At 45.6% G+C, this 26231-nt stretch overlaps 1 long non-coding RNA gene across 1 annotated transcript; it reads left to right on the top strand.

Annotated features, from left to right (window-relative positions):
• The first annotated feature begins 3482 nt into the window (after positions 1-3482).
• LOC144105001 (uncharacterized) lies at positions 3483-9768 on the top strand. Its single transcript, XR_013308682.1, has 3 exons — positions 3483-3546; positions 4031-4143; positions 9638-9768. It is a non-coding gene; the product is annotated as an uncharacterized LOC144105001 (long non-coding RNA).
• The last annotated feature ends 16463 nt before the right edge of the window (positions 9769-26231 follow it).

Here is a 26231-nt window from a genome sequence, read left to right as displayed (position 1 = left end):
AAACCTTCCCGATTGGTTTTCTATCGAAGTCTTAAATGTTCGATGGAAGTGATGAAAAATCTTAAACATTTTTTTGCTACGCATCACAACAGTGGACCGTCAACTTCTATATTTGCATAACAGTAGCGTAAAATATTACATTATACAAATGTTTTCTCCAGAAATGCTGGACATGTCCTTGTCGGGGTATCCTAGAGCATTTCATGAAATCTATTTCGGTGCATATACTGCATAAACCGAAATTCGGCGTTGTTGGTGTCGGCGCTGTGAGCGAAAGATCACGAGCGTCAATCTGGCAAGCCTTGTCCAGAGAGCCACCTAAGAGGTAGGGGGGAACCTAGGTCATACAACCTTTTGGCGTCATCACCAGCTGCCCAATGGAAAGTGAGCCAACTGCCCACCGGGGCAGGTGGCAGTTAAATTACCCAAGCAGCACAGGTCATCGGCCCAATATTGCACCAGGGTGGTCCCATCCTGGCCCTTTGTAGGGCCGGCCTTTGCCAATACGGTTCCAATGTTGGGCCAATCACTTGTGCTGCTTGGGTATTGGTCGCTCGAGAAGAGCAAGCAAGCTAGGCCGCATAATGCCCACCGCTAGGAGCAAAGCCATCATAGAATAGTGGCGCATCGCTTAACCGGTGAACCACTGCGCCAATATGGGTATGAGGACTTCGAGGAATCGGTAAATGTAAAGCATTGAATGGCCTTCTTCATATAAGGGAAATCACCCATTACGCTTATGACGTTCTACCTTTAAGGCGGAGCCGAAGTGACGTCTCCAATTTTTGTGCATGTAGTACACAAGCAAAACGATTAGCGGAAACATTAACCACTGAAATTTGTTGGAACTTTTCTTCGGCGTACTGTGATTTCAGCCCCCAATGAAAACGTTAAATTTCAGAGCGTCTGAAACCGGAAAGAACGCGTGCAGTAATGAAGAGATTCAAAAGACAGAAATTAGTAGTTTGCCTTGGGCGTAGGAGGCCATTTCTCGGAATCAAATGGCTTTGGTGGGATCTTCCCAACATGCCCCTGAGCACGGAGGTAGCCAAAAAGCGATGAAAAAATCTAGGCACAAGCAAAAGTTTCATGTATGCGTTAAACAGAGAGATGGTGATGTCATTACCAAAATCGAAAAGTTAGGTACGGTCGACAAAGACATCTGCTCAAATCTATATAGTAGTCATTGTGATCAGGACGTTAATGAGAGAAGCAGTAGTGCACAGCAATTGGACATCCTGGCAATGAAGAAAGAGAAAGTGAGGAAATCTTTAGGAGGAATGCAAAGCAGTAAACGAGGCAGGACTTTTTGTAAAGGCGTCTCGACAATCGATCGTATTCAACACTGTCAATAAGGTGAAAAATAAATACGTTGAATAAACCAATTTCTATGTATAGACTTTATAGATTATAATAAATAATTTGACGGCATTTAAACCTCAGCAGTCATGAAGGCACAACGCAATCGGGGAGTATATAATCCTAAATTAAAAATGTTGTAATATGTATACAACGGCTGTAGAGCCTGCATAGCCCTTCATAAAATCACCTATAAAATTTCAATAAGAAAGGGCATGAGGTCGGGAGAAACAATCTCTCCAATGCTATTAACTGCCTGTTTTTCAGAATGTATTCGTATGCCTGAATTGTGAACGTTTACGAACAGTTAGTGCCAAATACCTCAGCAATCTAGGATTCGCTGACCACATTCCCTTACAAAGTAACTCAGAGGATGAATTGCAAAAGCATGATCAATGACTTGGTCAGGCAGGGTAGAACGGTTGGTCTAATAATTATTATGCATCAGAGCCAAGCTTTGTTAGCAGTCTCGGAGGGGAACAGCAGGTAACATTTGTTAGCGACATGCTGGGAAAAATAAAGGAATACTTGGTCTAGTGCAAGTAACGACCACAAATTAGGACCACGAGAGTAAAATAACCGGAATAACAAGAATAGGATGCGGAGTATTTCGCAGCTCCAGTGAGATCATTAATGGCAGTTTGTCGTTATCTCTGCGAAGATACTAACCTATGCACTGTTTCGGTTAGAGTTCTGAAGCTACTGGCGTACATCGACACCAAAAATCCGCTCAATAACGATCTATGCTAGGCCGTGCAACTACAACGGCACTGACCTCGCGCAGCATTATCATAATTCAAACAAACAGAATTTTCCACCCTCGTCACGAAACCATCACAGTTATCGTCATCAGCGCTGGTCCCTGCAGCTGTGTTGATTCAGTTGGGGCGCTTGGTGAGTTAATATCAGAAGCAGGTGTCATCGTTTCGTACAACATTCTAAATCTCTGTGCTGCAAGTTTATTTCAAGGTAAAATTTGCTGCTCGTGAGGTTCTTTTGACGAGAACTTCAGTATCGAATTTCTGCATAAATGTTCAACTATTACTGCGCGCATTCAGCTCTAAAGTGGAGAATAAGAATGTATGTAATTTTGCTTTGCAATTTAAGAAATTATGCTCGTCACAATGTAGCCTATACAGGTGAAAAATTTATGCCTAGACTTCTACTGTGCCGCAGTCTTCATATAGCTGATAGCCGATTTCAAAAGCATGGCACGGCTTAGCTTGCATTGCAAAGATTGCAACCCTATTATCAAGATTTTTGTTAGGGTCCGCTTTCTATGTTTACTGCTCTGAGCTCAATTTTACACAGAAATTTTTTGAATACATTCAGCAACCATCGAAAGCAAGTGCAAATTCATTTCATTGAATCGCATTGGGCCTTTCCTATTAAATGAGGCATGCTGTATAAAATATCCTTTAGCGGGCCCTACAAACTGTCCACAAAGCACTAAAGTCGGACTTTTACACTTTTTACCCTCTAGCTGTATCGCAGGTTTAATGCGTTTCCAAATGGCTGTCTTCCGCAAGTAAAGAGTGCAACAAACATAGAGAACGGGGAATGCTGTAATGTATACGTTTACGCGGGATGACTGTTTATTTATTTTTAAAGGGACTATTTTTTGTGTAACGCATACAAATTCAGGAATGGATCGGCTCGGGACTTGTGCTCTGCTTCAATAGAAAGTCTGCAATCTATGTGTGCTCCGAGTCCCGAACTCACAGAACAAAAATTGAAAAGCCGCTACTCAAAGCTGACACCGCATATCTCTTCAATCCAATTCCTTTTCTTAGAACGCGGAAAGAATACCATAAGGTGCATTCGTCATTTTCTCGCGTCTCTTTTGGAACTTTGGTGCGTGCTGAAAGGCTAGCGGCACTTGACTGTAAAATATCGAGATATGATTGATGTTTGTTGTGAAGTATAAAACCAGTGCGCAACCATGCTCTTTTTTATGCACCAGTCATGCTAACAAAAATGCTCGCAGCCTTGTAAAGAAAAATGATTTTGCGGTCATTTTTAAATTTATTTCTTACTTTCTTCAAAGCAAATTTCGAGATTCAAAATTTATGCATGCAGTTCCAAGAAAGCTTATTTCTCTTGTTTATCTTAGGTTGCGGGCTTTCTGAACCTGTCGCCAGGGTCTTCAATGGGAAGCCAGCCAGAAGAACGCAAGCACCTTGGACAGTAAGAGAATTTGCCTCTGGATAATACTTTGCTGAAGATAAAATCGAGATTCCATATCGTTGCAGATCTGTTACATGGTTCTCGTAATGATAGAGATCAATAAGCGAGTGTCACAATGTTTGAAGCACCTTCTTGAAAAGTTTTTAGCGCTTAAAATGGTTATTTTTTCTCCAAATTTCCAGTTTTTATGTGCAATATGTAAGCGTCAATTACCTAGTTCTAGAGTTTTGACGTGGAGCAGCTAGAAAAGTCAGGAAAACATGGAAAGGAGCCATGAATACTAACAAGTAATATCTTATTACTTGTAATCATTTCAGCTATCTTAACTAAGTACTAAACTCTCACTGAGGCTCCCAGTCCAAGATATAGTAAGAGATCTGCTCCGACAATGCAAAACAAGCTACTTTAATATCGAGGTCACTAAAAAAGCGAGATAAAAGATAAAAACAAAGGCTGCTGCTCAAGATTTATAAATATCTTGCAGGTGCACTGGTATTCATTCCTCAGATATGATCCGGGAGAACTCTACTTGAGGCCCTGTGGTGGAAGCATCATATCCCAAACGTTCGTCTTGACTGCCGCCCATTGCTTCGATGCGTACGTTCACTCATTTACCATCAGAATTGGCTGCTGGCTTCAAATAAGGAAAGCGCCGACACTTGAGATAAGGCGGCTTGTCCGTGCACAGATACAAAGCGGAAACAGAAACACGATGCACTATTTCTCTTTTATAATGCGTGCATAACTCTGAAGGACTGCTGCTTTGAGACTTTTTCCCTGTTTGCGTGCACGGATTATTGTGCCGCACTCAGCCAACATCAGGAAGAACAGGCTCGAGATCGCAAGAAGCTCTACTATTCACTACAATTTGAAAAAAATAATGATGGTCAATTTGAGTAGTTAGGCTAAATATAAATTAGGTGCGCTAGAAGGGCGGTTTTCCCTGCGGTTCCGGTTTTCAGATCTAGTGATAATGGATTAATGTCCACAAATTCTGAATTCCTCCTTCTTTCTATGGAGCCTGTTAGTCTTCCTGCCATTTCTGGCGCAGTGGTGCAGTGATCAAGTTAAGATGCCCCACTGCTATCCTATGGCAGGTGGTGTCATCGGTGGGACTTGGGTAGCTTGGGTTATGGCGCGACCCAAGTTGTTCTTCCTGACAAGCCTCTTACAATTAAATAAGTGGCCGCCTAACATGGTGGGTAGGATCCTAGATATATATAGGGTCCTAGATACCCGCAGACCGTTTCAGGCGGCAGCCTTATATGGCAGGTGCTGCAATCGGTTGGACTTGGGTTGGTTGGGTTAGGGTCTGACCCAGGTAGCTCTTTCAGACCAGCCACTTACGATTAAATAAGCTACCCGGTGGTCAGCTGAGCATTGGGGCAGAACAGGTGCTATGTCAGGTGTTGCCATTGGGTGGAGTTGAGTTTCTTGGGTTGGGTTGCGACCCAGGTATCTGTTCCCAAGCAAACTCTCATAATTAAATGGGCTGCCGCCTGACACGATGGGTAGGTTGCCCACCATCCGGTGAGCAGGTGAGCAGCCTGCCATAAGACCGGCTTCATGCCCAAATGCGGGGAATAAACACTGTAAGTGCTACCGCACTGATCTTTCGGGAATTATTACCCGTAAAAGGAATGACTTCAGGCCTCTAGGGATTAGCTAGGGAGCCCAGGCACATGCAGAGTTCAGTGCCGGGCATATATTCTGCTTTATTAGTTTAGAGGCGAAGCTGAAACAATGCATATTATCTCTGTTGAGAAAGGGCATAGATGGACGCTTAAACGAATTCTCCTGCTGTTTTTGACTAGGAAGGCGCGTTTTGTTCTTTCTCTGAAAAAGTCGAAAACGTCGTACAGCTATGCGTGCACGCGGCCTATTATGACAGCGATGGGCTGGAATGTCTACGAATACAAGAGGCGGAAAAGTCTCCAGTCAAAATTGAAAGGCCCCAATACACACAGTGATAGGGACAATTACCGCCAGCGGATCTGCACTGCTTTTGCGCTGCTGCATTTGCTTTAGTAATTCACTCTCGGAACTTCTGCCGCTGTTTCCATGGACACAGCGTCACATCTCGCAGATGAAAACTAGCTAACACTGCATGTATCTTCAGATTGCAGCTCTGTGTTACCGGTCGAAAGCCTGCCACTTGCCAGCATGAAAGTAAGGTGCAAAGGTCTTAAGTTACCAACGTGTGGGGTTCTCACTCCACACGAGCGTACTCTGGGACTCTGTCACATCTGCGTGCCCCGTTTTATCTGAGTCTGCTATCATCATCTACACAGCACGTATTCCGGTTGACTCGTTCGGTGTCCTGCATAAACGGCACGTTTTGTACTTTACTGCTGCGACACCCTCTATATGAGCCTCTCACCCCTCACATGTACCGTCACATGCCCTCCCCTCTCGGTCTCCTCTCTTGCAACTGCGTCTTCCTCGCTAGCCACTTGCCGAACCAGGCGACGTCACTGCAGGCTATCCTGCCATTTTGCCGCTAATCTTGATACTGCTTCTTTTTGTTCACGCTGAAAGCCGCAGGCACTCGGGTTTATCATTTTCTTGGTGATGCGAGACGTGACACCCTTATCCCGAATCATTGCAGCCACGTGTAACTGCTTCCATTTTGTTAGAGATTGTTATAGCTGCTTTGGGGCCTCATCTCGACTCCTTATTGTCAGCTATAAACTGAGCGTATCTGAGAGCGGCAATCACTGTTCGATGACCGCCGCGCATGCTTGTTGGCAACGCCACCTCCGCTTCATTTAATTCTTTCAGAGCGCAGATCACTCAATAAATTTTCTCTTGGAAGCCGTTTTCGCTATCTTCCTGACTGTCACACCTCCCTCAACACTACTTGACATTTTGGTGGAAGTCCTGGGTCGCAGTCCATGTAACGGACACCCCTTGCAAGCCATGACACCAGCCCTCTTCATTTCTCACCGTAGTGTCTGTCACCAGTCCATCGAACCGGCCGACGTCTGCAAAGGAAGCTACCTGATTTCGGGACCCTTCAGGGGGACGCCAGACAGTGGAAACAAGCACAAACGCATAATATGAGCCCGCCACTGACATCGACCCCGATTATTCGGCAGCAGTCGCGGGTGGCTCCAACATTCAGCGGCTCTCTAGGCCTCAGCGCGCGCCAGGCACCATTCAACAATTGGGATAATGGGGCAGATTTCAAGTACCTCTTGTTCTCACTAGAGGGCTCAGAGCGTACGTGGAATGAAAACGAGAAGTTTTCCTATAATTCAAGGGAGATATTCAAAGCGGAGCTATTAGAGGCTTTCACGAGCGTTGTGAACGAAGAAAGAGAATGACTCCATGAGACCAACAACCGGCTGCCGAACGAGGCAGTCCTCAGTGTCATCAAAAAGATTAGGCCCCCATTGGTCGCTCAGACCCCGCCATGACCGACGAAAAAAGTGAAATATTTAATGCGCGAAGCCAAGGACAAACTATTTGCCAGTATCGCATGCCAGCTGTACAATATCATTGCATAGTTCGCAAAAGAAGATCCATGGTCGAGAAGTCCTCCGCCAACCGGACTCGTAAGCACCATCGCACGACTCAAGTCTGTGAAATTCACCCGAACATGACTACAACCACCAGCGCCAATGTTGGGAAATTATCCGCGAAATTAACCAGGAGCAACTACGACAACTATTGCAATCTTGCCTACACTCTCAAGCAGCAACTCCCATGGATGTGGTACAGAGAGAAGTCCAACTGATTCTTGGCACTCCGACTCCGCCTGCCGCAGAACCCCACGCCGTGGATTACGGCACCGCGGTTTTCAGCCTCCGCCAGGAGACCTCTTCACCCACCCCAGTTTCCGTCCCATCCGCCCCCTAAGTTTCTGACCTCTGGAGGACCGCCAACCTGCGCCGCCCAATTTGCTTTCACAAATGTGAAGCTGGCCACATCCTTCACCACTGCCCCTAAAGGCGAATAGGACTTCTTCATTGTTCTTTTGACGCTCCACAACCCCGCGCCGGCCAACAGCCCCGAGAGATCGACGATTCCCATCGTCGAGAGGAACATGTTCCCAATCGTCAGTCCCTCTCGTCGTCGTCATCAAACGAACGCTTCGCGTCGCATTTGCTTTAACGCCTTATAATGCTTGTTGCTAACGCCGCGGACGAATCATTCAGTTTTTGTCAGTGCCACTCAGACCAATAAATATTAATATTCTAAGCCCTTTTCAGTCTTTCTGACTGTCAGGCTGCTGTTACGACCACCTGACAGCATATTAGAGGAATAATCATGCTGAGCTATTAGTAGCATCCCACGATTAAGTAGTTTTCAACCCTACAATTCTTTCTAGAGGAATTATGAGAAGACAAAAGATTTTAAAGACCACGCACGATCGGATTGCACATGAAATACACTTCACATTGTGCCCGGTCAGAGCATAGTGCAGGAGTTGCTCTAGCTAAGGTACGTGAGATGTGGGGACCATAGGTTAGCTTAGTAGATAATTACACAACGTCTGCAACGGGAATACAGAATGTTAAAAATTAGCAAAGACATAAGCACTTGAAAAGGAGAGAATGCAGTGAAATGCAGGTTTATGCTGTGTCGCGGGTAGTCACGTTTGATTGAACGTGAGGATTTCAACTTTAAGGCAATCATATAAAAATGTTATAAATATATAACAGAATGCGCACTTCAGTAGTCGGTACAGTAACAAGAGGGAAATGGGTTACCTCAGTCGGAACGTCGGAACAAGCTTTTTATTGAAAGCCTCGAACCGAAAAGCAAAAATATCGCTCGTACAGCCATCAAGGCAAAATAAAGACCAATGGCAACCAACACAACATTATATATAAAGATAATCGAGCATGTCTTGATAAACGTGGTGTCAGTGCACGCTAAGAATACCAAGTGATCGAAATTATCCTCGGCACTCCACAATGGTGGCTCTCATAGGCTGAGTCGCTTTGGGGCTAAGCCCATTGAAGGGAAATCAACAAATAGTACTAGGTTAAAACCATGAAGAAGTTAGGCGTGGCGAAAAATAATATGTGCGGAATAATACACAAAGAGGACAATGCCAACCACAAGTATGTAATCCTTTTTGAACTTCTTCCCTGGTGACACGGCCCTGCTACGTTAGTGAGGGCGAAAATGCAGAGTTATTGGAGATCTAAAAATCTACAGCAAACCGGCTGTTCAAAAAAAGAGGGTGAAGAAACCAGTATTAAATAGTTTATAAAGAAACTATAGTTTGCAATTTGTAGTGAAGATCTTTAAGTTATGAGGGCATATCTCTAGATAAGAGGCGAGCCTCGACACCGACTACGAGACACAAATACATTCGAGAATACGAGTGGAGGCCAACTTTTAGGCCGCAAATTGCATCCAACAAATGCACTATCTGAAATTTCTGTGTACTCACTTATGCGGAAAAACTTGAGATGTAGAAAAAGCTTGGTACTAAATTGAGGACTACTAAGCAAATGATTAAAAAAATTATAGGTGTAATGTTAAGAGGCAGGTAGAGAGTAGAGCTGGCAAGGATATAAAAGCGACATAATGATATCCAACCTCTGGAAATGCACATATTGATATGGGGCTCACATACATAGCAGAAAGGAGATAAATGATGACAACTTTGAAGTAATGGGTAGGATTTTTACAGAAAGGAGCACAGGAGCATAAGTGGGGGTTCAGGGTATGTAGGGGTATATGTTGAGGTAAGGAATTTCACCTGTCTTATGTGACCGGTGGCGGGGTAGGATAAGATTTGTCGAAGGTAACAAAGAGGCAAGGTTATGTAGAGTTAGGCTGATGTTGATTAAGCAAGGTATATATTATATCAGGCCCCGTTCAAAAATCACAAAGGCAGAAAGAACAACTCGATTACACAGCTAATAAAAGCAGTACCTAAGGCATGCTCTACAGTGATAGAAGGTATATAATACGTTGCTCTATTTGATCGCTGATACCTGGCTGCCTGATCTAAGCACTGATGAACTGTTTACAAAAAGAAGGCCAGCTTGGCTGACAAGCAAAGAACATACTCATGTTACCTACTTGTTTCTTTATTTTTGCTTCTAAAAGCGCCCTTTTTCTATTACAGAGATCCAGTCAAAAAGTTAGTTGTGCTGGTATTCTATAACACTACAACAAGAACACGGGGGCCGTGGACTACAGCTAAAAAAATCATTATTCATCCTAATTACCGCAAGAAAATATTGGCAAACGACATCGCCATTATGCAAGTAAGCGTTCTTTTGTTACCTGCTTTTCTTGTCGTTCTCAGTGCTCGTAATCTAAAAATGATGCACCCAGTTCATCGCGGTTACGTCTCATTTTTAACTATCTGGATAGGGTAGTTCTAGAATACTACAGGTGCAATTGCACCTGTTTCTATCACCTGCTCAAGGTCGATATTTTGCAGAACTTTTTACACTTTACGCCAGTGTTGCCGGTATACAGTCCACTCGCCGTGCGCGATCGTATCTTAACATACTACGGTTTAAAGAGTAAAAAGAGGTACCCACTCTGCACTACGTTCTTGCAAACTAGGGCTGCACATTATAAACTTGCGGTTCCTCAGTTCCTGCAGCAGATTTTCCTTGCCTCTGATTAATATTTGCCTCGACTTAGCGGGCACACGCAGATGAGACAATGCCTGCACAGTTTTTTTTTGTTCAAGCATTTCGAGGGCACTCCTGGAAAGCTTAATTCAGGTTCCACCTGCCTTGGTTTGCGCTCACTTCTAGGTCTATGAATTGTTAGCATTTTGCTTGATGTCGAGGAAACCTAATTTTTTGCACTGTTTGTACGCTCTGCTTGGGCGTCCAGTGCTCAACGAGCGGTTTTTTGCAATGTCGAGCATGTCACCAAGTTTGAGTATCTAGTGAACTCTGCATCTCAATTTCATCTGAAGCAATCACTGCGCCGGTATGTAACTCATATGCAGAAGCAGGGTGCAATTAGTCAAATGTGCTGCAATTCCCAACTGGTCACGCAACCTGAGCTTTGTCGACGGGAATGATGAACGGTATTGCGCTTACGTTCAGGTTGAGTTTGCATTTGAAAAACAAAGAGCAAACTTCAAGACCGCGCGTGGCTGCTGCTTCGTCACCTCATTTCCCAAAACCTCCGCTAACACCCTACATTACATAACTATTTTCTCATGCGCACCTAGCTCCAAAAAACTACAAACCCTTGCTGAATGTACGACAGAAGGCTTCGTTGGCTTCGGATAGCGACAGAAGTTTCTTTATTATTGTAATGGATTGCCGGTGCACCGTAGTCTTTATTTTTCAGTTATGTCGCCAGACAATGGGTAGCGCCAAATAAAAGGCAATTCTGCTGTTAGTACAAGAATGTGTGCTTTTACTGCAAGCTCGAGGGAAAAAATTCGGAAAAGAATGGCTGCGCCTTACCTCGGCTTTATGGTTTATGGGGTCTTAACTTCCCAAAGCAACTCAGGCTATGAGAGACGTCGTAGTGAAGGGCTCAGAATATTTCGACCACCTCGCATTCTTTAATGTGCACTGACATCGAACAGTACACGGGCCTCTGGTATTTCACCTCCATCGAAATTCAACCGCCGCGACCGGGATGGAACCCGCGTCTTTGGGGTCAGCAGCGCCGTAACCACTCAGCCCCCGCGGCGGCTTACCTTAGCTCAGCGAACCATGGTTATGCAAGCGAAAGATTTGGTATCACCTGGCTAAGCCTCGGTTTAGCTGCTTCCACGGCTCGTCGCTGTCTTCTTTGGGCACCTTTCGCTCTGAAAACAGCAAAGACTTTATCGCAGCGAGGCCGTAAATGGGAATGATGTACACACAAACAAACAGAAAATAAAGGGTCGCAGCCACAGCAGTCAAAAGTTAGCGGTTATCTAAGAAGGCTACCTGTTTGGCCTGCAAACTAACAGATGGAGCACTAAGACAATCTGCGCCCTTTTTTGAATGCGAAAGCTCCTATAATCTGAGTCACTGCAATATAGAAGCCTTCGCAATCAGCAAAAGAGGCGCAGATTGTGTTAGTGCTCCATGAGTTAGTTTGCTGGCCAACGAGATAGCCTTCTTAGATAGCCGGTAACTTTTGACTGCTGCGGCTCCGACTCTTTATTTTCTGAGTGTTTGTGTGTACATCCTTTTTATTTATTGCCTCGTTGCAATAAACGCTTTGTTGCTAGTAGCGTTAGTGGTGTGTCCCTCTCTTGTCCCGTTTCTTGCGGTAAGCTGCTTTTATAGATAGCCAACAGGCCCAAGTTCCCACCTTTACGATATTACGCTCGCCGTTGAGCCAAGCGAATATCTCGCTCTTCATCGGTTTCGGCCACCCCTTTAGCGCGTTTACGCTCCCTATCGATTGCTAAATCCCTCCAATGGTTGGCGATGTCGACCGGATGATCACACTCCACCCCGACTTCTGCTAGTCACGTGCTTACTTACGCAGCCCCACCCCTCCTGTTCAAAGGCATTCGAGCACACAGCGAAATCGGCGCCACTATACTAGTGAAGCTTTCGCCTTAGAACCATTATTGTTAAGACAGCGAATTTTTTGTTGCATTTTCCACCAAGGCACGGTGACTCACAGCCGCAGCAGGAGGAAGCACATCACTTCGCAGTGGCTAAATATAAGTCAGAACAGAAGTAATGCTCTTGCTCAATAGTATGTGACTTTGCAAACTCCATGGCAACGGCACATACGGCTCACGCTTTAGATCTTTCTACTCGTGCTCTTCGCGTTCTCCGCCGGGATGCACTGCCGTATCCCATTCCAATCACGCGCCAGTTAGCTCTGCAAAATAATCTGCTCTTCTGCTAATCCCTCAGTAATTAAGCTGGTTCGCTAAATTTTCAATTTGCTGTCTTTAAATTGGGCTGTTCTGGCACTTGTCTGAGGCCCTCAATTTGGATCACGCGTTCAAATGCAGGGGTCCACGCAGAGCCAAGGGAACTTTAGAGACAGAGGATACGATATGACAGTAACAAGTTTAACAATAAAAAAGCTAGTCGGGATACTGAAGCCTGTGCAGATCACCCAAATGTACGGGGTTGTGCTGTCAAGCCCCTGGTAGTCGGCGCACACGAAGTGATATTTCCCGTGGTGAAGGCGGAGATATTTGCTACAGTACTGGCGTTGCGGGGGCAACAAAATACATGACTGTTTGAAATGGCAGGACGCCCAGAGCTCGTCATGCTCTAGTTCTCGGCTACTCGGCGGAAGGCGTCAGACTGCTCTCGGATTTCTCCGACGGCGTGTCTTCATTCACCAGGAAGCGGGGTGCGCAGTATAGTCCTCTTTAGCGTTCCGCGCTTGCTCCTTTCATCACCTCCTTGAGTGTTGACGTCCTCCTCCTTGTTTTGGCATCTGAGAATTCGCAACAACAATGGGACGGTTACCTTTCTGCGGCTGCTGAGTACAAATTAGCTCTGAAAAATGCTGAGGACGCCATCTTTAACAGTACTTTGCCTGCTCTGCTGATTATTAACCCTAGACAGTTTTGGAACACTGTGAACCAGAAAGATAGTTCGTCAATACCACTTACATCTTCTGACGGCGTTGCATATTCACCTAATGAATGCGCTAGTGTTCTTAATAGTGATTTGTTGCTGCTTATTTTGGCAATGTTTGCCTTACCAATCAGGAGTGTCCGGTCTTGAAGGCTTTTCCCCATGGATCCAATTCTTTTTGACACAACTGGCATCCTGAGAACAATTGAAAACCTTAAAATCTCTTCCTCCTGTGGCGTCGATAACATTAATTCGAAATTTCTGGTTAATACAAAAATGTACACTTCAATGATCCTTACCAAACTGTTTGACCAGTCTCTGGAAACAGGCTGTACTCCCAATGACTGGAAGGTTGGGAGGGTGATTCCGCTGCACAAGTCTGGCGATAAACATTGCCCTGATAACTTTCGCCGTGTGTCGCTCACCAGCATTCCATGTAAAATCATGGAACAAGTCATCTACTCTCATCTTGCTACCTTTTTAGAATCCAATTGCTTTTTCAGTAATGCCCAACGCGGCTTCCGTAAATCATTTTCATGCGAAACGCAACTCACATGCTTCACAAATGACTTGCATTGCATCCTAGATCGTGGATCCCATGCTGATTCTATATTTATGGATTTTTCTAAAGCATTTGACAAGGTTTCACATGAGCTTCTTTTTCTTAAACTAAACAGCCTTAACATCGATTCCACATTACTTGCATGGTTGTATTGTTTTCTTTCAAACCGAAGTCAGTTCGTAACAGCAAATAACGTCAATTCAGATTCCTCGCCTGTTGGCTCTGGTGTGCCTCAGGGGTCTGTTCTTGGGCCCCTCCTCTTTCTCATTTATATAAACGACTTACCAACTACTATATCGTCTTCCGTTTGTCTTTTTGCCGATGACTGTGTTATTTACCGCGAAATTAATGACGATAATGATACATCTGTTCTTCAGTCAGATATTAACAAGGTACTGGATTGGTGTAACCTGTGGAATATGAAGCTAAACATTACTAAATGCAAGCATTTGCCCATTTCTCGTCTTTCTACTACGCACTCTACCTACTGCATTAATGGCATCACTCTTAAAACTGTGTCGTCTTATAAATATCTGGGTGTTCATGTCTCTTCTAACCTCTCTTGGAAACCTCATGTTGACTACATTATAAATAACGCTAAGCGCATCCTTGGATACCTTCGCAGAAATTTTTCATGTGCACCAAGTTCATTAAGACTACTACTTTACAAAACTTTGGTCCGTTCTAAATTGGAATATGCTTCATCGGTGTGGAACCCTGGGGTCGAATCTCTCGTTTCTGACTTAGAATCAGTTCAAAACCGGGGCTGTCGTTTCATACTTTCCAACTATCATCGTACTAGTAGTGTAACTGCCATGAAAGCTAATATTTCCCTCCCGCTTCTTTCCCATCGCAGGTCAATAGCTTCACTATGTATTTTTCACAAAATTTTTCATAATCCTTATCTTAAAGAGAGGTTGTTAAAAAGACCATCGTATATTTCAGCACGCATTGATCACCGCCACAAAGCTTGGATCCCTCCTTGTCGCACGAGATGTTTTCACGATTCATTCATACCCAGAACTTGTGTCAGCTGGAATCACCTTCCCCACGATATTGCTGAAATTACTGATACTGTTGCCTTTCGTAATGCTGTTACTAATTTTATATAAGTCTCTGTCTATATGTATGTTTTATTTTATTAGCTGCTGTTTTCTTTTGTGGTTTGTTTTGTGTAATGCTGCCTTTTGCTAGTGCTGTTATTGACATTAAACCAGTGTGTGCTGTAACTATATTCAAATTTTTAGCTGCTGTTTTGTTTTTTGTACTTGTATGTTATTCCCACTCACCTCTGTAACGCCTAACGGCCCTGAGGGTAAATAAATGAAATGAAATGAAATGCAATGACATAGAAATCTCCCACGTGGATTCAGCTTTGTGGTTGTGTCGCTCTCACACCGGCATCGCAGCACTGACCTGACGTGGCGATTTCTCACGGTGTCCCCAGAACGTGGAGGGCCTCGCTGAGGGCCTGGTCAAGCCAACGCGCGTTCCCCTGCTCCGGTTATTCCCCACAAAAGGCACACAAAAAGTCTGTTACTCTTGTCGCAACCACCCCTTCTAAGATTATACTTGTCAATATAAAATAGACTAGGAGAAAGCACAGGATTTTTGCGGCGCACTACCCAAAGCCTTGTTTCTGTATTAAGCATGTCGTCGCCAAAGAAATCTGACTCAGGTTGATCGCCAATTTACCAGTGCAACTTCATTAAAAACTCTGCATACAATTTCAACACGAATAAATCGCTAGTTCAGCGCACCCTGCAATTATGTGAGCTAGAGTACAATGGATTCATCGAAACGTCTGAGAGGCATGGGCACCTTAGAGCGTACACGTGCGTCGGCTGCGTAGAGCTGTCTACTTAGCCTGACAGGGACTGCGACAGCGCCTCCTCGTGTCCCACGCCACCAGAAGGAGATGGATTTTAGATGATCTCATCGGTGATAGCACCGTGCAGCGCGTCAGAAACAGGCGTCGCCACCGGGCAACTATTCTAAGCTGAGGGGTGGTTTACTCGCATACGCTTCATTCCTCTCGCGTCCGTCAAGTCTTGGCTTTCGCCACGCATTGTAATTTTTTGTTTGCTCACATGCACAATTTGTTCGTTCTTGAACTTTATTCCCGTTACCCTGCGAGTCACGCTTGAGGCGATTTCGTGAATGGATAAAAGACCCTCCTACCCTGGCTCCGGTTTGTTTGCCGGACCCTGTGATTCCACTCTCACGTGTACCCCGTCATCAACGTTGCGTGAAGTCTCATATTTGTTTTTCTAAAAACTAGTTTTTCCTCTTTACATCATCTCTCTTCAGTGCCTCTGACGCGATTCTGTGTGGCAGTGAAAGTCGCTGGGCTAGATCTTCAGGATAGTCCTCACATAATCAGTTAGGGGGGTTACGCTCTTTCCACTCTGCATCGTTGCGTCACATCCGCGTAGGAGGGAGATGCGGGTTTCGTTGGTTCCCGCGTGAATCGAATTATTGTACACAAATACTGCGAATACTAACCACTGGTCTCAGTCACCCTGAACATGTGCAACGTTTTTAGACATCTTTTTGCAAGGTCTCATTTATTCTTTATACGGCGACCTTTCACTCCCAGGAAAACGCGGTAGTCTGCAGATTGGTTATGCCTAACAATTCGCACGCAAGGTTTCTCGGGCACTGCATGTCTTAGCATCACGCCTTAGCTCTGCCAAGGTCCACGCTTTGGTTTCTGCTTTCCGGTCAGTGACGGTTAGGAGGAAAGCCTCTGTGTAATGACTCAAGTGGTCGAAAAGCACTGATATATATTTCTGGCCAGCCGTAGCAATCAGAATAGCCCATACTATGGGCCTATTATGTGCAGGGAGCCATTGCTGTGCGCGGAAACGCTCTTCATAGTTGCTCGAACAACTGCATAGGTATGTAATTTAAGGTTTAGAGGTCTGTGGACCGCACAAGAGTGGCTCCGGCGACAGTACACTAGCGCATATTTTTTCATTTCAGGCTAGAAGTAACCCCTGCTTAGCCTCTGCAGTGTTTTTCGGGCCGCTTGGTGGCCTTGCACATGGCGCGTAGTGCTACAACTGTTGCCTACAACTGTTACAATTCACCTTTATCAGAGCTCGGTACCATTAAGCACCCTATTGATGCGTCTGTTTTGTCTCTATATTTGAGAAGACCGCCAGCATCTTTGAAGTAACGTCCACTGTCGCACGTGGCCTCGAGAGAGCTGAATATGCTCTGCACTTCTCTGTCATTTTGCTGTTCTCACTTGACTCCTACCCCTCCACCGTCAGTGCGAACATCTAAAATGGGCGCCCTGTCACTCTACTCAACGCATCTTCATCTTGGTATGTTTTTCTGCCCTACGTACGATTTCAAAGTCCTACACTTGCAAAAGAAGATTCCTGTTTGCAAGTGTCGAAGCTCGGATGGTGAATATTTGTGAGCCTCTCGAGGGGTCTGCAATCTGTTTTAAGAAACATTGAAATTGACGCACGGCCCAAACCACCGCAAGGCACACTTGTTCTGTAGCCCCATAGATCTGAGTGGCTCAGTTTGGCTGCCGGCTGAAATATGGCACCGGGTGCTTTTTTGTTTCAAATTCTTGAGATAAGACTGCCCCAGTTGGAAGTGTCTGTCGCCAGCTTGAACGAATTGGTCAAATCGGGAAAATACTTTAGCAACGCTGCTTCAATCAGTTTTTGTTAAGCTTGCGTAATCAGATGAAAGGTCCAAAAGTTGTCTAACTTTGGTTTTTGTTCTTGGTATGAAGAATTTCTGAATGCACTGCAGTTTTGATGGGTATGAGCGCACGCTTTTTACCTCGAAAATATGTCTTAGGTGCTCAACTTCTTGAGGCAAAAACTGGCACCTTAACGGTTTTAAATTATGGCCTGCCACTTTAACCCTAACTGCACGCATAGTGAGACGAAAAAAGATACAGGGTACGATAACAAGAAAAAAAAGTTGAATAATAAGATAACTAGTCGAGCTAATGGTGTCTGCTTGGCTCACCCAAGAGTGCGGGGGTTCTCTTGGTAAGCTCTTCGTAGTTGGTGCACACACGAAGTGTTATTTCCAGCGGCGAAGGCTTAGGTGTTCTTCTGCACTAGGGTCGATTGCGGGGTAGCGAAGCATTTTATTCGCGGGACGGCCACGTGGCCAGAACTCGTCCGGGTCTTTTTCTCGGCTGCCTTGTAGAAGGCGCCAAATTTCTCCCGATTTTTCCTACGGAGTGTCTTCGTTCTTTAACACGAAGCGGTGTCTTAGCAGCCCCCCTATAACATTCCGTGTTTGCCCCTTTTATGCCTCCTCCTTCTTGCTATTTCATCGCAGCCATGGAGTGAGGTAGCAGCCTCACACGTGGAATTAGTCATGTCGTGGCTTCGTTTTTCGCAGCCCTGACGTGTCATGGCACTGCTGACGTGGCGATTTCCCACGGCGGCTCCTGACTGAGAGGGGCCCCGCTAAGGGCCTCCTGGCGCGCAATCTGGTTTCTCTGGCCCGGCTGTTGCCCCGCACAAGACGTACTCTCCAAACAGAAAGGAGTAAAGGGGAGTATATTGTCATCTAGCCCATTCTCTTTTATAAAAAGAGGTGTGTTAGAGGATAGCTTACTCCCTTTTTACTCCCATATAGGCTTACTCGTATCTATAGTGTACAAACAACATCAGTAACCCTCGTTAACTGAACAATGAGAAAACTGCTGCACGAATGGAGCGCGCTCTTCGGCTGTGCATTCGCAAACGCCAGTTTTTTGGAAGAGACGCTAGTATTGCCCATTCCTCTCCGGTCCTAATTCTGGAAACGCCTGCTGCTAGAGAGACGGCTGCTAAATCGAGATATCATTAAGATACTAATTTGTGGAAGCCGAAATGAATAAATTACTCTTGCAAAAAACAAATCATATGTTCACGATGTTCTGCGGAAATATAACTACAGCGAATATTCTGTGTCTGCTGTACTTGCAGCTATCAGCATCTCTAGAATTCGACGAATTTGTTGCCCCAGTTTGGCTTCCTGAGAGTCGGTGGGGAACAGCAGGAGAACGACTGTTCGTGGCTGGCTGGGGTGCAACCAACGAAAGTACGTAAAAAATGTGTGTCAAGGAGATGTCCATTCTGAGATTTGTAGTGAGCTAACAAGTGTAGTAAAATCATTGGCTAACTATAACAAGTATACTTAAGAAACTAACACTCACTAAAGTCTAAAAAATGAAGAGAAATGTTTATTTTTACTGATGGCGTTTCTTCAACAAAAAATTTACATTGTTACATATAGGAATAAAGCACACAACGAAGAAGAGAACTTTAATGAATTCTTTCTCACCTAATTCACAAAATAAAGGATATGTACAGTTAGTGTTATAATTTATAAATCTCAACCTCTTTTCCTCCTTCCTTGAAAAATCCATTGCGTAATGGTGTAGATTTTCATCCTTGTAAGCTTGCTGCAGAACCTTTGGTTAAAAATTCCTAAAATTCCAAAAAAGCACACACACTCTTTCTTGAGCTTCGGCAGAGCAGACTGCCGCATCTAGAGTTTTGCTATGAAGCATGTAGAAATAACCAGCGCTGGCAGGCGATAATGTAGTCCATCAATTTTCCCCACAACTGAGCCCAGTTTGAACGATGTCGGCTGTTGTTTATGTGCCAGGGCACGGACCTGTGGGTGTTATCTATCATCGCTTTGTCCGAAAATGTCTCTAGTGGGTATTGCAACTCTTCAAGCTGCCGCAGACTTCTGTGCTTTAGCCTTTGAACAAGAACTCTATGCTAGAGTTGTTTCGAGGTGTTTTCTAGTGTCTAACAAAGGCTCAAACCCAAATTCGAGGAAGCTCGGACGAAGCTCAAGGCTTCGGTTGCGCACAAGACGCTGTCACCAGATCTCAACTGTACACGCATCCAACTCAAAACTGATGAGGTTTGCGCATGCGAACTGCAAGAGGTGCATAAATACCTCTGACTGTAAGCGACAGCTACACATCACCGACCAGATCTAAACCCACAACCTTTGCACGCATGGTATAGCACTCCGGGAACTGACCTGCACTGGCGGCGGTTTAACCCGCTGTGTTCGGGTGAAGTTGTTTTCCGTTCGTCCTGACTTTGAGATTGTTCACTAGGGCCAATCAAAACAAGAAGCATAGACGTCGACCACTTAATAACACAGTGAGTTACTCGCAGATCATTATGGAGATGTCAGGGCGAGCAGCAGTGTGAGGGCCTTCTTACGCTATGCATTTCATAAATTCTGCCACAGCTCGATCACTCGTTAAGCTACTGAGAAACAGTGGTAGAGAACCAGAGGCACATTAAGCTCAATTCCCAAATAAATTACGTTTACGGGTGAAGTTGGGTTAGTTAGAATATATGCATGGTTAACGACTGCAAAAAGGACGAAGACGCAGAGAAGGTGACAACACGACACAGGCGCTAGATAAAGCCGGCAGTAGCAAAAACGATAAACACATAAGGGAGTGTGATTTCTTATTCGTGGCGTTGAGCGACGGGAGAAGTTAGTAGTGCACTTGTTATAGACGTGAAGTTCACCGAGTAAACAAAAAGACAAGGGCGTGTCGGTCGTTTTATCGGAAACCAGGATCAGCGCTTTTCGCAGAGCAAGCTTTTTGCCAGTGGACCTATATATGGTAGCTGTTCATATGGCCGGAATGCAAGTGGATGTAAATTTGAAAGACCTCGCTGTTTCCAACTCATCCTTAGAAGCACATCTGAAAAGTCCATAATCGCCGATTACCTCCTTTCTCCGCTTTCTCGGCGGCCGGTGTTTGCGAAGAGATTGGCAAAGCGCAACAGTGTTTGTCCCCACTGTTGCCAAACCTACTGTTCCCAAACACCTACCTGTTCCCAAACACCGGCCGCCGAGAGAAAGAGCCCAAGGCATTGTCTACCAAATTCCATGCGCCGACTGCGATGCAAGCTACATCGGCGAAACCAAATTTTTCAAAGAAAGAACTCGACAACATAAAAACGACGTCCGCAAATTCGCAAGAGAGTGCAATCCAGTAGCCGAACATTCCGAGGACTTCGACCATAAAATCAACTTCGAAGAAACCCGCATCCTCGGAACCGAAAGAAATTACCACAAAAGGCTCCTTCTGGAATCCTGGCATATCGAAACCACCCCGAACAATATCAACCGCACAAAAGGAAACCTGCCCCAAATATATGCACAGGGACTTCGCTCTTCAACTCAGCGAAAAAAAGAAAGTCGCCATTCAGCACCTCCGTGCAGTGCGCCAGCGTGACTAACAGCCTAAACTCCCTCCACCTCCCCCGCGCCTTTCGCGACACAGCTGTCGTTCTTTTCACCACCACCCCCCCCTCCCCTCCATACTTAAAAGACGCTAGCTACTGCCCTTAGTCACCCCTGATGAAGGAGCCGAGTGGGCTTCGAAACGCTGGGTTAAAGTTAAAACTTTTGGTTGGAGATTCCAGTTTGCTATAAGTCTTCAAACACAACCAGACACGCAAATCTGTCAAAACGTTTAGTTTTCAAAGTGACTCAGGCTATAAGGTGCGCCGTAGTTGAGGGCTCCGGAAATTTCGAGCAACAGGGATTCTTGAACGTGCTCGTCCTAATGTTGACATGGTTGTACGTTCTGAAAGGAAAAAAAAACGGATAACAGACTGGAAAAATTGCAGCGCAGCAGTAACAAATACGAGACGAGAAGGACGCAAACACAAGCGCTGTGTTTGCGTCCTTCTCGTCTCGTATTTGTTACTGCTGCGCTGCAATTTTTCCAGTATGCAGAACCAACTAGCCAGTCACTATGTTTTAAGTAACAGAAGCAAAGCCTGAATTTGCGGGAGAGCGGAACGCAGCCGCTCACTAGTAGCAGGCTCTTGCTTCAAACTACACGCAGTGCTGCTCGCAGTGTCTGAGGATGATCGCCGCGTGCGGTACGCTGTTGATTCCTACATTTATTCTTTGCACGACAAGGAATACGGCCGTGTTCATAAAGCCGCTTCTGAGAGGCGCACTTGCTATCCGGAATTCATGGTTCAGACCAGTTGCAATGTTAACTTTCGGGCTCCAAAATATGCATATATTGCACACAACTTTTTCTCACCTCAGTGTAGGAGCCATATTGTAAATATTGTTGTTTATTATAGGTTATTTTTCAACTTCCTTTCTATTGGCTGTATCTAGGAAATGGAATGAAGTCTTTTTCTTGACAACAAAATATAACTGATAGTGGCTTTCTATAACTAAGTGCTTAAGATATTGCGCCTCAAAAGCATGTTTTTTTTTTTCCCCGTAAAGCAGATTTTTGCTTTATCGTAGGTTCCTGCGCTTTTATATTCTGTTCTTAAGCAATTCAGACGCTTTTAGATGATCCTAGGAGCTGAAACATTTCTCAGCACGCCACCATTGCTTCCCCATTTTGCGCGGAGAGCTATAAGAACATATATAACAACAATTGGCATATGCCGCGGAAAAGCGGCATATGCCATGACGCAAACAGCGTGTCTGCTCTGCTGCCTGCCTCTGTAACCTAGCCCGTAATCTGCCGCGGAAGACCAGAAGGTCCTTGCGGGGCAGAAGGAGTTGTCGGCCAAAGATGGTTAGGAATGGCCTTCAACGTGCGAGCGAGGGGACTGAAATTCACGGAGGATAAAAAAAAAACATGGTGGGAGCATCACGTGGCATCTTTGAAGCCTAGTTATAGAAAATACAATGCAAAGCATCATGGGACCCTCATGTTTCAAGGCAGCGGTAGCTCCTAGCCACGTTTCAGTTCCACTCGCTGCTCAGCAAGACGCCTGCGCTTGAAATTTGAGACACGCCTCGGGCGCAGCCCATGGAACGGGAGACAACATTGGCACGAATTCCACCGAAACCTCCTGAGAAGCACTGTGCCGGTTCGTGCAAGCGTTCGCGGAAAAAAACCCCATTAATCCGCTGCAATAAAGAAGCAAGTTGGGTGAGTCGCTACTGGCTGATGATTGACAAAACGGTACAGCACTACAACAGGGACAAGAACCAACCACGCAAGGAATAAAGCGCATACGCCGCCTTACAACTAATTTAATTACGCAAACACAAAGGCATATATGTGGCGGTACACTACAGGAACTGCGGAGAAGGAAAAAAGATAAAAACACAGCTGCCACCCGCTGTTTTCACGCACGAACATACTCTTCCGCCATCAGTTTGGTATAACACGAGAAGTAAGGAAGGCTCATTTTATCAAAAAAAAAGAGATAACTGCATCAGGCAGCTTCTGTCTCACTAGCAGAATGTGAATTTTCAGATATGGACAACACGTTAAATTTCTTGTCAGTGTGATTGTCTTCGTTGCAGTTTGCGTAGGTGTTTTTCTTTGTGTGGCTCCTTAGCTTTTTTTCTCTATATATCTGTTCTGTTTGTCTTAATAAAATTAGTTGCGGGTCTGGGCATGTCCTTGGTTCACTATATCGTTGATCCTTGTTTCTGTTGTAGCGCAGTAACGTAATTTCAATCGTTGTTCATTATTCAAGCCATTGCTTGTAGTCTGGTGACAATGGAGGGCCGAATTCCCAACATTCAGTGTGCGAAAGGGCCCTAGGAGAGAAAAGGCAGTGGCGTCAGAGCAGGATGGCTTGCGGGAGGCTGAGCATATGACGTCATACTTCCTCGCAGTTTTTTTTTCTTTCACGCTGAAATGACAGAACAGTGGGCGGAGCTTCACCATGGATTCTGCGCATTACCAGGCCGAGCAGCTGGTGGGAGCGGCGGAGTGCACCGATACCTCCTAGACCAAATATGGCCTGAGGCCCACGGGCGCCGCAAAGAGATTCGCGCGCGCCATAATTGTTGTGGTAATTTCAAGAACTAAAACAACACGTTTTACGTGCAGCCATTAGCTCCTGGGCGCGAGGAGTCAGGGCACGTACAAAGGTCGTCACAGCCAATGCGTGGGCCTTTGCCGTGACGTGAAGGTGACGTCAGAAAAAAGGCTATGAGGCCTTATTTTCGAGGTGGCATAGACTTCTCGCGGCGCTCGAATCTATTGCCTCAGCGGCGGGTGAGGGAGGGCGTTGAGCAGGTTGACGTGCTATGTAAGGTGCTGTGTCTGCATTGGCTGGGGAAGAGGAAAGGCCATTCAGAAATTGCGCAGTTCTAAATGCGCACTAGAGAGGTGCATGAAGGCAGTTGTTGTGAGGTACTAAGGGCCGTTAGGAAGTGTTTGTTCGCAGTCGGTTTTTTCATGGATTCTGAGCATGAATAGGACAGTAAACTGGGACGCTCCCGCTGATTATGTTGTTGTGTTTTTGCTAGTGGCTATTAATTAATGAAATATCAATGGAAGGAAAGGATGTTGCTAGCCGCGGCATCTGCTATCGATACCAGAAGCACCTGAGCTGATTAATAAGCTAAGCAGCTCAAGTGTTTCAGGTTTCGATGGTAGATGCCACGGCTCGGAACATATTTTTCTTACATTGTTATTTTATTCACGGAGCCTCAGGGCAAAGAGGTCATTAAAGAAGGGACTGGAATGCATAACATAAAAGTATGGCAATAGAATGCGAGAAAAACAACGTTTTTTTTACACCATAGGACAAAATAATACACAGGAATAGATATCCCTGGAAGTGAACATGTTCTTCAATTGCGGATTTCAACAGGAGCGTGTCGGTAATAGTGGCGATTTATCTATAAGTTTTTTAGATAACATTTGTACCTTTATTGCGTTTCTCGGCTATGATCTACTGCTTCGGTGCGCAATATTTAATAAGTAAAGAACATTAGGCGATCAAAGGATTATGAGCACTTCCAAATGAAATCTTTAACCATAACTAAATGTATTAACCACTGTGTTGCTGTGTTTATAGAAGGAGGCTAATTAATTTTGTTCACCATTCCAGAAGGCGACGGACCTTCTTCAGACGTACTTCAATACACCACTTTGGAAGAAGCACCTCACGAAATGTGTGAACCGTGTTTGGCAGACGACTACAACGAATCTCTTCTGATTTGTAGTTACTCAAATAGTACACGCCCGCAGCCAGTAAGTAAACTTTGTTGTGATTGCCTAGTTGGATACAACTCTAGATAATAGCTGCAAATACACCTCGAAGGGGCTCCTCCAGGCAAAGTTTTGACCGATTGTCTTGACGTCATATTTAATTCTTTTTACCTGCCAGCCACCTGCAAAGACACATTACCAAGTGCAAGGTGAACAGCGTCATGACAAGCCATCGACGTCATTTACCGCAGGGCCCTCTTGATGGAACATTTGCAGCTGCGTTCTCAAATTTTACCAGATTTCTGCTGCCTCTGATATAATTACCCAGCTTAAATCTTCGAAAATTTTGCAAAGATAGAAAGAAGCTTTTAATGAATTCAACTCCTTGAACAATATTTTTCACGATGTATTCGGTGATGCAGAAGAGATTTCTCCGTAATGCGTGGTATGCTTCGTCATAGCAAGGTATGTTGCGTGGTATTGTCTTTGCATCTTCATATTGCCACAGTACGAACCCCCAAGTGGCGCCGTACCGCGCCCTAACTGTATTAACAGGCACTCGGGACGCCTTGGGCATTCTAGGGGCTAGAGGCTTCGTCGGCTTCCTGGCGCGAGCTCCCTGCTGCCTTGCACGACCCAGCACGTCTAAGTAAACCTGTTCTGTGTACGTCAACCGTTTCTCGGTGACGTATCTGGTGGAGCAGCTGGGTAGCCTCCCATGTGCGCTCACTACATGGACACCCTTCACACCTGTTCTCCACGCGTTGACTCAACACCCGTCCACTTAGCGAGCTGCCGTCTGCGATGCCTAAACCCGGAGTTCGGCCAACTGACAGCGCCAGTAAAAGCCATGGCGTCCACCTCCGCTAGCCAGACAACTCAGCATTCCGGGAATGCCATGCCGTTCGTACTTCACGCACCGCGGTCGCCGCCTCCGTACCACGGTGGCAGGTTCGAGCATGTTGAAGGCTGGCTGGCAAGCTTTGACAGAGTTGCGCGCTTATATGAGTGGGACGGCGAGCGCAAATGGCGCAACATCTACTTTGCGCTGCAGCCCGCAGGACTCGACCAAGACGTGGTTTGAGAACCACGAAGCTTGCTTTACCAACTGGGAGGTTTTTCGCTGATAGCTGCCAGCGACAGTTAATACCACTGAAAGAAAGTAGAATGCTTAAATCGCCCTGCACTCGAGGTCACAGCCGCCGAACGAAAGCGTCGCCATGTTCACCGAGGATACGACGCGAATATTCAGAGGACGACCCTGCTATGCCCGAAGCCAAAAAGGTACGCCACTTAATGCGCGGCGTAAAAGAGCAGTTATTTGCCGGACTGGCCCGCGGCCCGCCAAGAACGGTGTCTGAGTTCACAAAGGAGGCATCGGATATTGAGCGTTCTCTACAGGAACGGGGCGCACATTACGGTTGTTAGGCTAGAGTAGCAGCCGCTCCCAAGTACGCGCCAACGTCACTTCCCTCCGATTAGCTTCGGGAGCTTTTGAGAAGCCTCGTGCGCGAGGAACTGGCGAAACTTCGCTTTGAAGCTCCAGTCCAGCGTCGCTGCCGTAACAAACGTGGTCCGTGATGAAATCTGGCGAGCTGTGCAGCCACCACCAGCTCCACATCTGACGCTTTACTAGATGACGCACAGTCCTGGGACAGCCATGCGAGAATCTTCC

Source organism: Amblyomma americanum, chromosome 9 (genome assembly GCF_052857255.1).
Source record: "Amblyomma americanum isolate KBUSLIRL-KWMA chromosome 9, ASM5285725v1, whole genome shotgun sequence".
Classification (NCBI taxonomy): Eukaryota; Metazoa; Arthropoda; class Arachnida; order Ixodida; family Ixodidae; genus Amblyomma; species Amblyomma americanum.
This window is presented reverse-complemented; position numbering and strand designations above follow the sequence as displayed.